Genomic DNA, 16,521 nt, shown 5'->3' with positions numbered 1-16,521 from the left:
GTGGTTGGTCAAGCAGTTCCTGACTTCTCAAAGATTGGCCTTGGAGTGAAGCAGTAGAGGGTAAGTTAAAAATTGACCATAAGCATGCTTACTAAGAAGTAGGTTCCACTGCACCCCAGTAGGAATTGAGTACTTACATGTTTGCTTAGGCTGCAGGGTCTGCCTGGTAACTGATTGGCAAACAATTTTTTTAAAGAAAGAGTTGCCACAAATTGCACACATTGACACAATGGTGTCAAATTGATGCAAATAGGAATGGCTAGAGAAGGAGGATTGGTCTGTTACTTTCAAGGGAGAGAAGGGTAGGTTATTTCTTTATTAGAACGCTAAAATATTGCAAGACTCCCAGGGTGGCACAGCGGACAGAATGATGGACTCAGGAGGCCTGGGTTCGATTCCCTGCTCAATCATAGAAACAGACTGGAGGAGTGAAACTGGCAAAACCACTCTTCAAATATCTTGTTTATCTTGAAAGCCCTATTAAGGTTGGTATGAGTCAGTTCCAACTTGATGGCACAAAACACACGCACACACATAAAATATTACAAGCAGAAGCTAGCTTTTTATTTGTACAGAAGGCTTCCTTGGCCTAAGCATTACAGGAAAAATATAAACGTTCCAAACATCATGGTTAAAGAAAGGTATAGGGCAGTTTCTTCTGTTTAAAGCAAGCTCCAAAATGGGGGGCTGCAGGATGAGTTCAGAGGTAGCAGGTTTCAGATTTCATCTCTGAGGATGGAGAGTAGTGGATGCACTAATGGGGCAGCATATAAACCAAATAAATACATTAAAGAAAGAAATAACATGTGTCTTCCAAACTTGCCAGTAACTCAGGACACACTCATTGCCTTATATCAAACTATGTGGTACCTTTTTGACTGCAAACAAAGGAACATAGCAATGTGACAAAGCATGATTGACAGTTATGGCTGAGGCTGATACACAAGTTAAGAGGGCAACACATTTCTTGGGCACACATGTCTTTGCTGATTTTTACTAAATGATTCATTTGTCGACATTAATATATTCATTTAAATCAATTTTATTTGTATCCTGCCGCCCTCCCAAGTCAGGAACCCAGAGCACCTCTCATATCCTCTGTACTGTCCACCTGTCCTCCCGTGAACTCAAGGTGTCATCCAAATTTTTCTCTTCCCCACTTTATCCTCACAATAACTCTGTGAGGTAGGCCAGGCTAAGAGACTACAACTGCCCCACAATTACCTAGTGAATTTCATTCCCAAGGGGGAACTTGAACAAAGGCTTCTAAAATTCTAGTCCAATGCTGTAACCACTAGACTACATTTGTAGTGTTTTTTACTGCACTGTACTATTCTGCTGCCACTGGCTGGTGATTTAGGTACAGTATCTGGCTGCATAACGAGAGGTTGGGAATTTGATTCCCCACTGTCCCTCCTGTGAGTAGAGCCAGCCTGTGTAGCCTTGGGCAAGCTGCACATCCCCAGGGCATCGCCAGAAAAAAAGAATGGTAAACCAATTCTAAGTAGTTTCTACCTGGAACATCTTGAAAAGGGTTACTGTAAGTCAGAATTTATTTGATGGCATATGATGATGGTGGTGGCCATGATACTCTGCTAAATCACACTGTTGTCTCTGCTAATATTGCAAAGATACTAAAGATGATGAAGATTGTGTAATAACTTTGCAGTGAGTCCCTAACCAGTCCATTATCTCCTAAGCAAGGAAACGTATGGTTACGTTTTTCCCCTATGAAAGCTATGTTGGAGAAATCATCTTACTCGGTTTTCCATTTCCTGTTGTTACATACCTGCCCAGGTCAGCAGCACATTCCAAAGAGCATAACATTACTGTATTCTAATGCTCAAATAAAGTATTAAGCCTATTGAGCCCTTACAGTTATCAACATACAGTATGTGTAACTCTTTAGTAGTTGAAGTTTCATCTTCATTGTATGTTTTGAATTTTTTAATTAAGGGAATTATGTCTTTGAGCTTTTTCTAGGTCAAAAAGCCAACAAGAAAAGCACTGCATCTACAACATACCCCTCCCCAACCCTCTTTTACCAGTGAGATTGCTGTTGACCATCCCATATTGTTCTATACAGTGTAAAAGCACCAAGTGATCAAGTTGGCAGTTCTTCAGTGGACTGGGTCTACCATGAGATCTGTGCCATCCCAAAAAATGAGCTGGCCCGTAGAGTTTGTTCAGCTGACACCTCTACAAAATCCCAGCCCCATTCAGTCGGAGTTCCAGGCGGGGGCAGTATAAGGAAAGCTGCATGCTACTACTGGCTGCTGCCTGGGCGATGATACACACCTGAATTGAGGTTACAACTGGGTAAACCCAACTCCTTTAAAGGGCCTGCACATCGAAGTTAATGACAGTAGAGCTATATATAGATGGGTCTGCAGCACCATTATTACTGAGTGTGATTAGGCCATTCTTATTTTCCGGTACTAAAATATTTCTTGTTTTGAAATACATTAAGTTTCTGTTCATTCAGAAGGAAGAAGTAACTTCTTTTTAAAAAAAATCAGGGGAAATTACTATTCAACACCAGCAATTAAAAAGAAGAGGGACTGCAACTTTGCATTACTGAAACGGGCAGTAGTTCCAGCTTCTCAGAAATGATCCAATGGGGGGGGGGAACCTACTGCAATTGGTACTGTGTACTGAAACACATGCAGCATTATGGCAACTCCTTCACATTTCTGGTTTTTCCGTCTGAACAAACAGCTGTGAATGCCTACCCTTTAAAAAAAAATCAGTCCTACTGGGAAACTCACTCATGCATGGCAACGTGTGTGGGTTTTTAGCAGTCACTTAAGGACACTGTTGCCGTCATGACTGGATTCAGATTTTCTCTCCAGCAGTCCATGATACAGCAGTTTTTCATTTCTTTGAAAAGTATTGAGCAATTGTGCTAATACCTCCTACAGTTTGTATTTCACTGACACAAAAGCCATTTGAAAGGCAATATTGCAAATGTGGTACATATCAATTAGCCTCGTTCGAAATAAGGGATTTCATGCGTGTACACATGCATATGTACCTCTTATAGCCCTGCTTGAATCCCAAGAATCATTGCACGGTGCTGAAGGAAGGGTCTTGCATCTGTTTTGTGTTAAACTGAATATAACTTTTACTTTAGTTTACTTTATCCCACAATAGACCTGCCTATTTGCTAAAACAGCTGCACTTTGGAGCCAACAACATTCATTTTCTGCACGTTTGGGGGCAGGGCAGGAGGGAGAGGCCTCAGTACGCTGGCATTTTTGTGTTTATAGCTATGCAATATATATGTATGCACTAATGTCAGGTTGCCTGTCACGAGATAGTCTCCAGAACACCTGGAGAGTAGAAAACAAAAACCTGACAAAGTTAAAGACACGTGTACATGTTAAGAACATATTCTTAAAGCCAACCTTAATATTTTAAATGGCCTAGTTGAGACCAGAACGTAGGGACTCTTTAAGAGTGTCATCAGGGTGGGACTTCGGTGCCCCTCCCCTCAAAAAGTAGAGTCAAACCTTGCCATCTAAGAAGAGAATGGTGCAAAAAAAAAAATCAAGTGTTTTTTTTTTGGGGGGGGGTTCAGTCAATCAGTCAGAACCTTTATTGGCATACACACAGACACAAATGTATACTGTATGAGAACAAACTATTAATTAACCGAATCTACAAATTCTACAAATCCTGTTGAATCTGCCAAACAACACCGTCGAATGGTGTTGCATATAGCAAGAGTGTTCCTCGAGGCATTTTAGCCAGTAAAAATACCATGCTGGTTGACCAACTTTGATGGAAATCTGCAGGCTCATCAGCAAACAAGTCTTATTCGTAGCACTCTGCAGTTCCTATGCTTTTATGTCCAATAGCCTATGTTTTATCATTTGATATGCTTCCAGTTGGGACATTGAACCCAAAGAGTCTATCACAATGCCCATCAATCTAATTTTCTTAACCAAACTGGATGATCCTATGGGGGCAGTCACATCCTCTAGAAGTCGAATAAAGCATACTGTTCTGGTCCAAACTGCAAGACAATCTTGCCAAAATTTTACTGATCTCATCCATGCCCTCATCATTGTCAAGGGTTGACCTGCTTCTAGACACAGAATGGCATAAGAGGCACATCTTGGCATCCCTAAGATTTTCTGTTGCAATAAGGCTTTGATCCGTTCCACTGAGCAGTCCATAGCACTCATTCAAATGGGGATGTCATATAGCGCTTGCAGTATAATTTTGGCACTGGACACTTCAAGAGCCACTGGCACATAAGAAGTGCTTCTGTTAAAATGGAAATGGGCAACGGCCTGAGCTGTCACCTTAGCAGAATTCAGTACTGCTTTGCAATGCTGAAGCCAGGTGTGTATGTTCTGAAACTATAAACATGTGAAAACCACGATTTTAGAATTGCTATAATTCAATTGGAGTTTAATATTTAATAGGTACTCTGTGCAGCTGTTGATTAATCATTTAAGTCCTTGGCACATCTGAGATAAGATTACATCATCGTTTGGGTAAAACAATATCAGTACATGGTGAGGTCTGAGTATAGGAGGGTGGTGACACTCTACGATATCTAAATGGGGGGCTAGATTGTTTTTTTTAAAGGTTGGATAATGTGGAGGCTAGCACACAGCCCTGCTTTACTCCCTTGTTTGTTAAAATTTGCTGGGATAAGTGTCTGTCCTAAGAAAGCCTAATCTGACAAGGAGTATTGGAGTATAAATTTCTAATGAGATAAAGCAATCTTTTATCTATGCCTAAATTGTACGATTTGTCCCATAACATTGCTTTGTCTGCTGAATCAAATGCACCCTTTGGATTCAGAAAGACCACATAAAGCTTAGAGTGGGCCACCTTTATCTGTTTAATAATAAAATGTGACAAAATAAGGCCATGATCTAGCATCGAGTTGCCCGGTCTGAAACATATTTGTTCTACACCCAGTAATGCCTGATTTTTAATCCAGTGGTTGAGTTTGTTTGATAACTGTTTTGAATACAATGTGCCAGTGATAAATTATAGGCTGATAGGTCTGTAGCTGTCTGGTGATCTGTAGTCTCTGTTTTTGTAAATAGGGGCAACAATTCCCTTCGTCCAACTTTTGGATATGGTGCCTGTTTTGTTTATAGTGGTAAAAAGGGGCCAGACACGATGCCCACCAATACGGATCAGATTTTAGTAAGTCTGGTGGAATAGTGTCAGTTCTGGGGACTTTTCCAGATTTAAAGTTAATAATTAGTTCCCTTGTCTCCTCAGTTGATCCCTGGGGCCATTCCAGTAGGACAAGGATTATCAGATTGATTAGTACTCTTGTAAAAACAGTGGAAGAGAGAGAGAGAGAGAGAGAGAGAGGCCTCAGTGCCCACACCCTGACACATGTTCCAGGCAGAAACTCTGTATTGCACAAATAGCCCAGAACAGTGATGCCACATCAGGTGAGAGGGGAATGATGTAACAACACAGAGAACATAACCAGGAAGCACATTCCAGTATCCATTGCAGGCAGGAAACCAGAATTATGCAAGACAGCCCAGGCTGGTAATTTCCATGGAGGACAAGCATGCCAAAGTTCACCTGTCTCTTTGCCATAGAGGGGACAGATGCAACCAGCCACAATATAGCTTCGGAAATCCCATTCTTGGACCTATTCTGGGTCTAAGTTTCACATTTTCGAAAAGGTGACAGCAACCAATTCAACAGTTACATATGACTAGATGGGAGTAATACATCAAACCACTGAACTTTCAGAGGGGCCACAATCACCAGCAGCAAGGACATGTTATGGTTTCAGCAGAAGCAACTACGTAACTTTCTCTTTTTCTCTATCTACTTTGTTCTGTGTAAATGCTGGAAATTGTTATTTGATATTGTTTTTATTCTGCATTTTGTGAGCCGCCCAGAGTAGACTATGTCTGAATGGGCGGCATATAAGCTAAATGAATGAATGAATGAATGAATGAATGAATGAATGAATGAATGAATGAATAAATAAATAAATAAATAAATAAATAAATGACCGACCGACCGACCGACCGACCGACCGACCGACCGACCGAACGAACGAACGAACGAACGAACGAACGAACGAACGAACGAACGAACGAACAAACAAACAAACAAACAAACAAACAAACAAACAAACAAACAAACAAACAAACAAACAAAAATAACTTCCGAACTGATGTTATGAAACAATCATATTTGGAAATCAACAATCAAGAGGTCATCTTTCCCAAAGAAAGCAGTCTCATTCTTGGCAATTCAAACCTACTCACAAAAATACTTGCAGAAACACTTCAGGGTCTCACTCCAATGCTCAATATTGTTTTTATTTGTAACGCTCCTGTTTCATCTATTTTGTGTATTCCCTACCATGTTGCAGTGATGAATCAACATCTTTCTTTCTCTTCCTACTGAATGATTCAGGAATCTATATGTAATATCGCAAACATAAATATATATGGTCTGCAACCCACAACTAGTTTCCTGTGCTACTTCTGTTTGAGTGAAGTGCTTCACCTTATGGATTTCATGAAGTTAGAACTAGGAATGTTTTTAAAACATCTTAGCATTACTACTTAGAAACCATTTCATTAGTCACTGGACAAAACTTGTCAGTAATTTATTACAAATGCATTGCTTTTTAATTGCTGTGAAAACACAACTAAAGCCCTTGACTAGCCTAGACTTATTTAATCAACAGAATATGGTAGCTTAACTCTTCTATAAGTTCCATGGGTTAAATGAATCTGCCTAGAACTAACATCTGGAATTCGGCCTAAGGAATACAAAATATTATGATATATCAATCAAAATGATTTGATGTAATTTAAAGAAATTATTATTAAAACTGTAAAGAGTAAAGTTACTTGTTATGGGAGGAAATACTGTGATTGTGTTAATATTAAAAGACAAAAAATCTGATTATTGTTACTATTCCTTTGTTATCTCTCCCCCACAACAAATTAGGTTATTTAATAATAATAAATAAATAATAGCCTAAATCTAATTACTAGAACCAACCAGAATACACCCACTGAATAAATTAGATTCATATACGTTCTGATATATGATTCAGCAATTAATGCAGAAGTTTAATTTAATTGAATTAAGTTCTGGCCTTTACTTTTTGAACCTATCAGACACCTGCTATTGCTGCCATTACTTCATATGCAAAGGCACTGTGTTATCAGTGTATTTAATCATCCTTGCTGACACACCAGAAAATACATGGAAATACGTTCTGGCTCTGAGCTAGAAGAGGCACTTGAAGTGGCCTTTGTTGCCTGCCTGCCACCCACCTGATTTCTTCCAGGTCAGTGTACTGTGGAAAGAGCTACAGTATCTGGCCAAGCTAACATTCTCTGTGGGGTTTTCTTACCTTGCACTATTTTCTCACCTTGTGCAAAAGATAGATCTCCACTTTGCTCCTGATGAGCCCTTTTCCTGCCAAATGGAGAACTCCCTTTGTAAATGTTCAGCCTGTTTAATCATTAAACAAACTAACCATTCTATAAAAAGTTACAGCTGTGTACGTACCATGAATTTTATCCCCTAACAGTGTACATATATCCTTTGGTGGGGGGTAGGAATTCAAACTTGATATGTAACCTACATAGGTAAATATCTTATATATTTAAAATGCTAGCAGAATTCCCTCTCCCCCTTACATATGTTTCTGCAAAAGAGATATTAAGATTCTCGCTTCTATGAGCTGCTTTACAGAGAGGAAGTCATCCAACCGAGTCCTGCTGGCAATAATGCTAGAAGTTCCAAAGAAGCCAACTCTGTGGGCTCTTGCTTCTTGTTTCATTGAGTACTGGCTTATCAGGCTACTTCTACATAGGGTTGCCAGGTCTCAGCTGGCTTAATAGTTTCAGCCCCTGTCCTAGTCCTTGCCTACCCTGCTTTTGTGATATCACAAAGGCCTGTGCTTTAGGGAACAATAAAATGGCACTTTGTCCCATGGTTTGGTCCACTTTGGGAACAGGCTGGTTTGCACCATATTACAGTGACTGTTGCACGGTTTTGAAATTCTGTGGTTTATTTTCCTCAGCTGCACAGGAGATGTACAGGGACTCACAGAGCATAACAGTTACTAGTTCCTAGATAATCCATCCCTCTCTCATTAACTGGCATATATAATCTTAATGACTCACTCTGAGACATTATTAGTAAAGAATTTTAAAAAGTTCCATTTACTTACAAATGTGAGTATATTATCAAGAAACAAACAAACATCATGACTGCTTTTTACAACTCTGTTTCAAGACAATTTAACAGCCATTTTCTACCAACCACCATCAATGGACATTAACAGATTTTTCTGAGGGGGGGAAAAAACTCAGCAGAGAGGCTGGTCTCCTTTTAAATTTAAATTTCAAAACACAGGAGATAATGATTGGTTAATGCTGGAGAGATTTACAGTTACTTCAGACTAGCAAGGTCCCTCCCAGTCAAACAAGCTAGCAGGCAGTGACCACATGACATATAGACAATTGTGAACCAGCCCAGCTCTTATCCAAGCCTGCCTGCACCTTTTCGGATCCCTAGCCAGAGCTACCACTTCTTTTGCTGTGCAAAAGATTGCTCCATTTTGGTTCATTTCCAGCACATGTGATTGCTGGCATCAAACCAAAGCAGATCACTTTGTTGTCACTTCGCTTAAGCTGCTGCAGGATCTGACTACTTAAAAACACATCTAAAGCATCCTTCCACTTCTCCCATTGAGGGGGAGAGAAGAAGATGTAGAGTGTTGGTTTTTTAAAAATCCCTTTAAACTCCAGTGTTTGAGTGGCAAGCCAAATCAGCAGCATGCCACTTATGTTTAAAAAAACCAAACATTACAGCTTGAAGAAAGAAGAAATTTGTTAATTTTTCTCTCCCACTAAATTAGCTTGCTTTTGTTTTATTGTTTGTTTGCCGGGGAAATATCAGGACTTTGTTTTCATTTCTGATATCTCAGCACTGAAGAATCTTCATGCACAGAGGGATAATGCTTTAAAAGTAGGAAATATACCTTTGCCTTTATGCATAATCTGACTCTCACTCCTCCTAATGATATGTGCTGTATACTGGAGGATGCAGGGAGTGCAATCATGAAGTTCTGTAGGTGAAATTAAGGACCCATGTGGCCCAGGAACCAGATGGGTTCCTTCATTTGTGGCCTAGAAATTTGAAAAAAAAAATCTGTTCTACATAGAAAGCATACTCTTTCCTTTCCTTTTCCTACTTAATATATGACCAGAAAGAGATTTAGGTTGTACTTTCTTAGGCATCCAATTCAGAAAGAACTTTAAAATATATTGATAGGCCATGTATGATGTTCTTCACCACATCTGTACATTGAACCGTTTTGGATTATGCAAACAACTTATCAAAATTATCCACAACCACTTCTTGTATTTCGACCATAATTTCCTATCATGTTCAATCTGCTGCTTTTACTAAGTCTCTCTTACTGAAGCCTCCTCTCTTAAATACTTCTAATCATTCTCCCTTTCCTCTGTAATGGCTGGAACTACCTCCAAGAACAACTCCCCAAACTCAGTCTCTTCAAACTACCTTAAACCATTCTCAGCTAGATATGGCCATGAATTAAAAAAAATAAATTGCAAATTCTTCAAAAATTGCTAATTCATTGATTTGTATTAACCAGAAGCGACACCACCTGATGAATATGAATCAATAAATTTTTAGTATTTTTTTAAATTTGTTGGGCTATAAAATACCCCACAGACACCTAGAGCAGTGGCTCTTAACCTTTTTGGAAAAAAAACGCCCCCTTGAGCCATTGAGGAAGTTATCATCGCCCCCCTCCCTGCGGTGATGATATCTTATTTATTTATTTATTTATTTATTTATTTATTTATTTATTTATTTATTTATTTATTTATTTGTTTGTTTGTTTGTTTGTTTGTTTGTTTGTTTGTTTGTTCGTTCGTTCGTTCGTTTATTTATTCGTTTACTCGTTTATTCGTTTATTTATTTATTTATTTATTTATTTATTCATTCATTCATTCATTCATTCATTCATTCATTCATTCATTCATTCATTTATTTATTTATTTATTTATTTATTTATTTATTTAAGACACTTAAATCCAATGACCTCGGAAAACAAAATTCAATTCCAAGAAAATGAAATGCCCCCAACAAGTAACATTTAATGATTTAGTTGCAAGTGAATTTTAAGATACAAAAAGAAATATTAAAAGGGCATAAAAACAAACTGCAATGCAGGAACTAAAAATTTCAAGACGAAAACTCTGAAACTAAATTAAGATTGGAGGAAAATATATATTCATGCACATTATAAAAAGGCTGCAGCCATGTTCACAGGTTTGGTTTGCTCCAGCGCCCCCCTACCGCCCCCTTCTGCTCCAGCGCCCCCACACTGCCCCTTCTCGTTCTACCGCCCCCCTGAAAAATGAAATCGCCCCCGGGGGGCATTATCGCCCACGTTAAGAACCACTGACCTAGAGTCACCAGTATCACAGAGAAGCTTCTCTCAACTCTCCTCTACAATTCTTCCAAGCTTGGTGAAAATTAGGTTTGGGGCATCTCAGTTATGCACCCACAAAGTGGGTCTCCCTAGGAAAGTGCCCTTTAGCATCACTATTACAAACCAGCTGCTAAAGGGCACTTTCCTGTGGGGGGGCACTTTGTGGGTGTATAACTCCAATGTTGAAACCCAATTTTGGAGAGAGTGTTGTTAATATTGTTAATATCAGCCCTGAGGGTGAAGGTGGCACTCGGGTTTTATGTGTATGTAATTGTATTTTAGGTTTATGTTCTGTGGATTGGATGTTTGCTTAATAAAATAAAATTGAAAAATTAAAAAGAAAAAAATTGCAAATTCATGATTCGTTGGCCTTGATAAATTACAAATTGCAATGAACATCTTTTTTATTCATACCCATCTCTGTTTTCAACCAATACAGTTAAGAGTTAAGTTACTCAGTTAAGAGAAGGCCATGTGTCCAAAAACAAGTAGCTACTGCATATGTGTTGGCTGCATGCCTAGTTCCATACCTGATCGTGTCCTAGCACTTTCTCAGTAGGTTGCATCAATGTACACAATTCCACTGGAACATTGATAGGAATTTATTTATTTATTTATTTATTTATTTATTTATTTATTTATTTATTTATTTATTTATTTATTTTATCCCATATATGATATTAGTGTTATTCATTTTCTCGGTTTCTTTTTCATTCTAGAAAAAAATTATGAACTGCCTAGAACAAACTGTGAAATGGGATAGTCATCAATTAAGTTTGCAAATATTGTGTGTTTGACAAGAAAGCTGAAGAGCATTCTGAGTAAATATTTAAAGAATAGGTGTGTTAGATAAGAATTTAATCTGAAGACTGGCATAACTATGCTTAAACTAATAATTCTCATTTATGGATCTCTGCTAAAGGAAACATATGTTTCACTAGTGTTTGATCTTCAACTTCATATTAGTGAACTCTTCAGATGATTTTGTTAATTGCTTTTTGTCATCTAGGAGACAAGGAGGAAGTGGACTCTGTTGTCCTAATCTGGGTCATTTCACAGCTGCCTGAAGCTTCGTAGGCCGAAATCCTCCATTTTTCTACCTCAGATCATTCTCTTTACTATAGTAACAGTTTTCCTCCAGTGGGTTTAATCTGAAACCAAACGCAGTGGAATCAGCTATTTACACAAATCTGGTCAGAGACTTACTGTAATGGTAACAAGACAGTAAGCGAATAATTACCTGCAGAAAACATACCCTGGCCAGACTATATATTTTGTGTGATTTTAGATAACTTGCAACTGGTACCTACAAATGAGGGATCATGGAAATATTCTGACAATGTCTTTCCTTCCTTCTGTTAAAGCGAAAACTTTTGGATAGAATTTTACCAGTTTCCAGCTGTTTGGCTGTTTGTTACTTGAAGACTATCCATGTTGGTTTTGGGTGTCTCTAATTTGAGGAGGTTTTTTTAAAAATTAAGGCATGCTATTTGGGCACACTCAAAAATTACTGATCTTGCAGAGAGGACAAGTAGAATAAGTGATTCAACTCGAAAGAATTGGCTGGTGGCAGTTGCACAACACACATGCACTCACATGACTTTGTTATCTCTTTTTCAGAGTTCTTTTTGTCACATAACCTTAAGCGTATGGAAAGATTGTTTATTTGCATGAAATCTTAGCTTGGTTCATTAGCTTTAGAAAATAAAGCTGGAAGATCCATATTCCAAGCAGAAATGAATGAAGACAAGTCAATTCTCTCTGCGTGTATGTGTATATTCTCTTTACCTGTGTTGTGATTCTATGTGTATGTAAGAGAGATTGTGTCTTTAAATGAGTGAATAGTGTACAAGTTTCTCCATGTGGATGTGAGTGAACCATGGAATAGGGTTTATACATGTGTGTGTGAATTGTATGAATATTAAGTGTACCTGGAGTGTATCTGTGGAGTGATTGGCTCTTGCAGGTGAGTTGTGACTGCTTGCCAGCAAGGGGAGGCCAGCTCCTCAAGCTCTTATCCCATCCACTGCAGGCATGAGGCTCTTGGCATGGTTCTCCAGGGTTAATCTGGCCCCAAAATAAAATAAAAAAAGTCCCCACCTCTTCTAGTCCCCTGCACACCTTTTGATAAGTGATATTTTGTGCGTTATACGCCATCCAGTTGCTTCTTATGTAACACTGTTAACCACCTTAACAGTGGTTGGTTTTTTTTAAAAAAGATACAAGAAATATTTATGCAGTGGTTCTATCACTGTTGCCACCACCCTCCAACATGGGTTTCCATGGCCCAACAAGGATTTGAATCCATGTCTCTCGAGTCCTAGCCTACACTCAATCTCCTACACTGGCACTCAAGTCATATTAGCTAAAAATATTAGCTACAATTTGGAAGTAAAATTAATTGAAGAAATATTAATCATATTTAGAAGCTGTGCTCTTTCAAATGCTGAAAACATACTAGCCCTCTGTGAGGAGGAAGCTAAGGATCCATCAAAGAGTGAGCTGTCCCCTCATATAATTAGCCTAGAATCAGAGATATCAAGGAAGCCCGAGGCAAAGGGACAAGCAGAAGAGTTAGAGGAAGGTCGTGCGGCGAAGTTAGAAAGGGCTCGAGAGGAAGGAGTGTGTGCGAAAGAGAGGCAGTTGAGACCGTTGGAGAAAGCTGAGGCAGGAGCAAGGAGAGAGGTGTACCGCGAAAGGGAAAAAATAGACATATTTTTAACCATGGAAGAAGGAGCAATTTCTAAGGAAACAGAGAAGGTGTCAGTCTTTAGAGAGAGCATGTCGGGTGAAACAGAGAGTGATGCACAGGTCTTTCCGGTTCCTGTTAAAAGACCTGCAGTGAACCCCCTAAGAAAAGAAGACGAAAGCCGGGCCACTAGAAAAATAAGACCTATTATTCCCGGGTTGTGCCCCGAAGAATGGACCGTGCTGGTATATCTGAGGAACCAAGGTCCTCCTCGACTGGTACACCACATCCTGCCAGAGGTTATCTGTTCACATCCTGCCAGAAGTAGAGAAGCCTTGAGAGAGGGAGAGTGGGCCTGCCACCCATGTTGTGGGACTTTGTGTGCGGTCCGCAACAACTTTCTGAGGCAGCCAACAGAGGAAGAGAAAAGGGCAAAAACTTATTATTGAAAGATTTAAATGAAGAAAAGTCTCTGTTGTGGTTTTGGGAGAGTTCCCCTCCCCAGTTATCTGTTCAAAGTTCTGTTGTTCGTAACAAAGAAGATTTAAACACATCTGTTAATAAAAATTCTTTATTTGGTAATTCAGACTCTTCGTTTGTATCACCTGAAAGAGAAGTCCCCAAAGATAACACAGAACCCACTCACACCTTCACACTTCCTTTTCTTTAACTCTGTATCTTGCCTTTTTTCATATAACTTGCCTATACTGTATTAGATAGGTCTGTTTCTAATTGTTACATCCCTATAAGTATTTAGGGGTCCAATACAGAAGAAATCTGCTCCCCTGAAGTCTGCTACAGGTGTGCTTATCCAGGACCGAGCACAGCAGATGGAACGCTGGGTACAGCACTACTCTGAGCTATATTCCAGAGAGAATGTAGTAACCGAAGAAGCATTAAATAACATTGAGTGCCTGCCTGTCTTGGAAGAGCTGGACAACGAACCAACCCTAGCAGAAATAAAAGCGGCCTTGGACTCCCTCGCCTCCGGCAAGGCACCTGGAAAGGATAACATCCCTGATGAAGTGCTGAAATGCGGTAAGGAGATCATCACCACCGAACTGTATGAAGTCTCTTGTCTCTGCTGGAGGGAAGGTGGAGTACCACAGGACATGAAGGATGCAAACATCGTCACATTGTACAAGAACAAAGGAGACAGGGGTGACTGCAATAACTACCGTGGCATCTCTCTTCTTAGTGTGGTAGGGAAGCTGCTTGCCCGTGTTGTGCTGAAGAGGCTCCAGGTGCTTGCAGATAGAGTCTATCCAGAATCACAGTGCGGATTTCGAGCTAATAGATCCACCACCGACATGGTATTCTCCCTCCGACAGCTGCAGGAGAAATGTAGGGAACAACAACAGCCACTCTTAGTGGCCTTCATAGACCTTACAAAAGCATTCGATCTGGTTAGCAGGGATGGCCTTTTTAAAATACTTCCCAAGATTGGATGTCCACCGCGTCTCCTTAACATCATCAGATCTTTCCATGAGGGAATGAAAGGCACTGTAGTTTTTGACGGCTCAACATCAGACCCCTTTGACATCCAAAGCGGAGTGAAACAGGGCTGTGTCCTCGCACCAACACTTTTTGGGATCTTTTTTGCTGTCATTCTGAAACATGCCTTTGGAGCTGCAACCGAGGGCGTCTATCTCCGGACTAGATCAGATGGAAAGCTCTTTAATCTCTCTAGATTGAGAGCGAAGACCAAAGTCCAACTGAAATGCATGCGGGACTTCCTCTTCGCAGATGATGCAGCCATTGTTGCCCACTCTGCTGAAGACCTCCAACAACTCATGAATCATTTCAGCAAGGCCTGCCAAGACTTTGGACTAACAATCAGCCTGAAGAAAACACAAGTCATGGGCCAGGGCGTGGACTCACCTCCCTCTATTACCATCTCCACACAAGAATTGGAGGTTGTTCATGACTTTGTGTACCTCGGCTCAACCATCTCTGACACCCTCTCTCTAGATGTCGAGCTGGATAAACGCATTGGGAAAGCAGCCACCATGTTCTCTAGACCATGTTCTCTGAGCATGGCTCAATAAGAAGCTGACGACACATACGAAGATTCAGGTTTATAGAGCCTGTGTTCTAAGCACACTCTTGTACTGCAGTGAGTCCTGGACCCTTTGTGCACGGCAGGAGAGGAAGCTGAACACCTTCCATATGCGTTGCCTCCGACGGATTTTTGGCATCACCTGGCAGGACAAAGTTCCAAACAGAGCAGTCCTAGAACAAGCTGGAATTTTCAGCATGAATACATTACTGAAACAGCGACGCCTACGTTGGCTTGGGCACATCGTGAGAATGGCTGATGGTCGGATTCCAAAGGATCTCCTCTATGGAGAATTAGTGCAGGGAAAGCACCCCAGAGGGAGACCACAACTGCGATACAAGGACATCTGCAAGCGAGATCTGAAGGCCTTAGGAATAGACCTCAACAGATGGGAAACCCTGACATCTGACCGTTCAGCCTGGAGGCAGGCAGTGCATCACGGCCTCTCCCAATTTGAAGAGACTCTTGCCCAGCAGGCCGAGGCAAAGAGGAAGTCACATAAGCAGCAAAACCAGGGAGCCGGACAGGGGACAGACTGGGTTTGTCTTCAGTGTGGAAGGGACTGTCACTCTCGAATTGGCCTTCTCAGCCACACTAGGCGCTGTTCCAAGCCCTCCATACAGAGCACGCTACCATAGTCTTTCGAGACTGAAGGATGCCTAACTTCAATAAGTATTTATTGCACTGGACAGACAAAGAAATTAAACAATGGGTCTTGTGACACCAAGAACTAACCCATTTATGGCAGCATACATTTTCATGGGACATGGTGGCACTGTGGGTTCAACCAGAAGCCTCTGTGCTGAAAGATCAGAAGACCAGCATTCGTAAGATCAAATCCACATGATGGAGTGAGCTCCCGTCGTTTGTCCCAGCTCCTGCCAACCTAGCAGTTCGAAAGCATGCAAAAATGTGAGTAGATAAATAGGTACCACCACGGTGGAAAGGTAACGGCGTTCCATGTCTAGTTGTGCTGGCTACGTGACCACAGAAACTGCGTTTTGATAAGATTCTTAGAATTCTTTGCTAGAGACCACTGTGCCCTATAAACAATTTTAAGGATCTAACCAAACTACAAAACCCAAGGTAGCATAGGGTGGAGGCAAGGCAGGTAAAGTGTGATCACACTGCTATAATCTTTATTGCAGTTAGACCAGATGAAGGATTCCTACAATTTGCAAGATGATAGGTGCAAACACAAGTGTTTCCTCGGATGTAAATTGGCGTACAACTGATCCTTTGACTTGCTTTCTCTCATAAATGAGCAAACTCTGA

The 16,521-nt window shown here is 40.4% G+C and overlaps 2 long non-coding RNA genes across 2 annotated transcripts; one reads left to right on the top strand and one right to left on the bottom strand.

Moving 5' to 3' along the window:
* LOC144588422 (uncharacterized) lies at nucleotides 1-6,008 on the top strand. The gene is made up of 2 exons (XR_013543988.1): nucleotides 1-60; nucleotides 1,984-6,008. It is a non-coding gene; the product is annotated as an uncharacterized LOC144588422 (long non-coding RNA).
* A 2,926-nt stretch (nucleotides 6,009-8,934) lies between these two features.
* On the bottom strand, nucleotides 8,935-10,845 carry LOC144588421 (uncharacterized). Its single transcript, XR_013543987.1, has 2 exons — nucleotides 10,473-10,845; nucleotides 8,935-9,736 (listed from the first exon to the last, which is right to left on the bottom strand). It is a non-coding gene; the product is annotated as an uncharacterized LOC144588421 (long non-coding RNA).
* Nucleotides 10,846-16,521: the final 5,676 nt, after the last annotated feature.

Source organism: Pogona vitticeps, chromosome 3, assembly GCF_051106095.1.
Source record: "Pogona vitticeps strain Pit_001003342236 chromosome 3, PviZW2.1, whole genome shotgun sequence".
Lineage (NCBI taxonomy): Eukaryota > Metazoa > Chordata > Lepidosauria > Squamata > Agamidae > Pogona > Pogona vitticeps.
The sequence above is the reverse complement of the archived record's forward strand: the minus strand, read 5'-3'. Positions and strand labels throughout refer to the sequence as shown.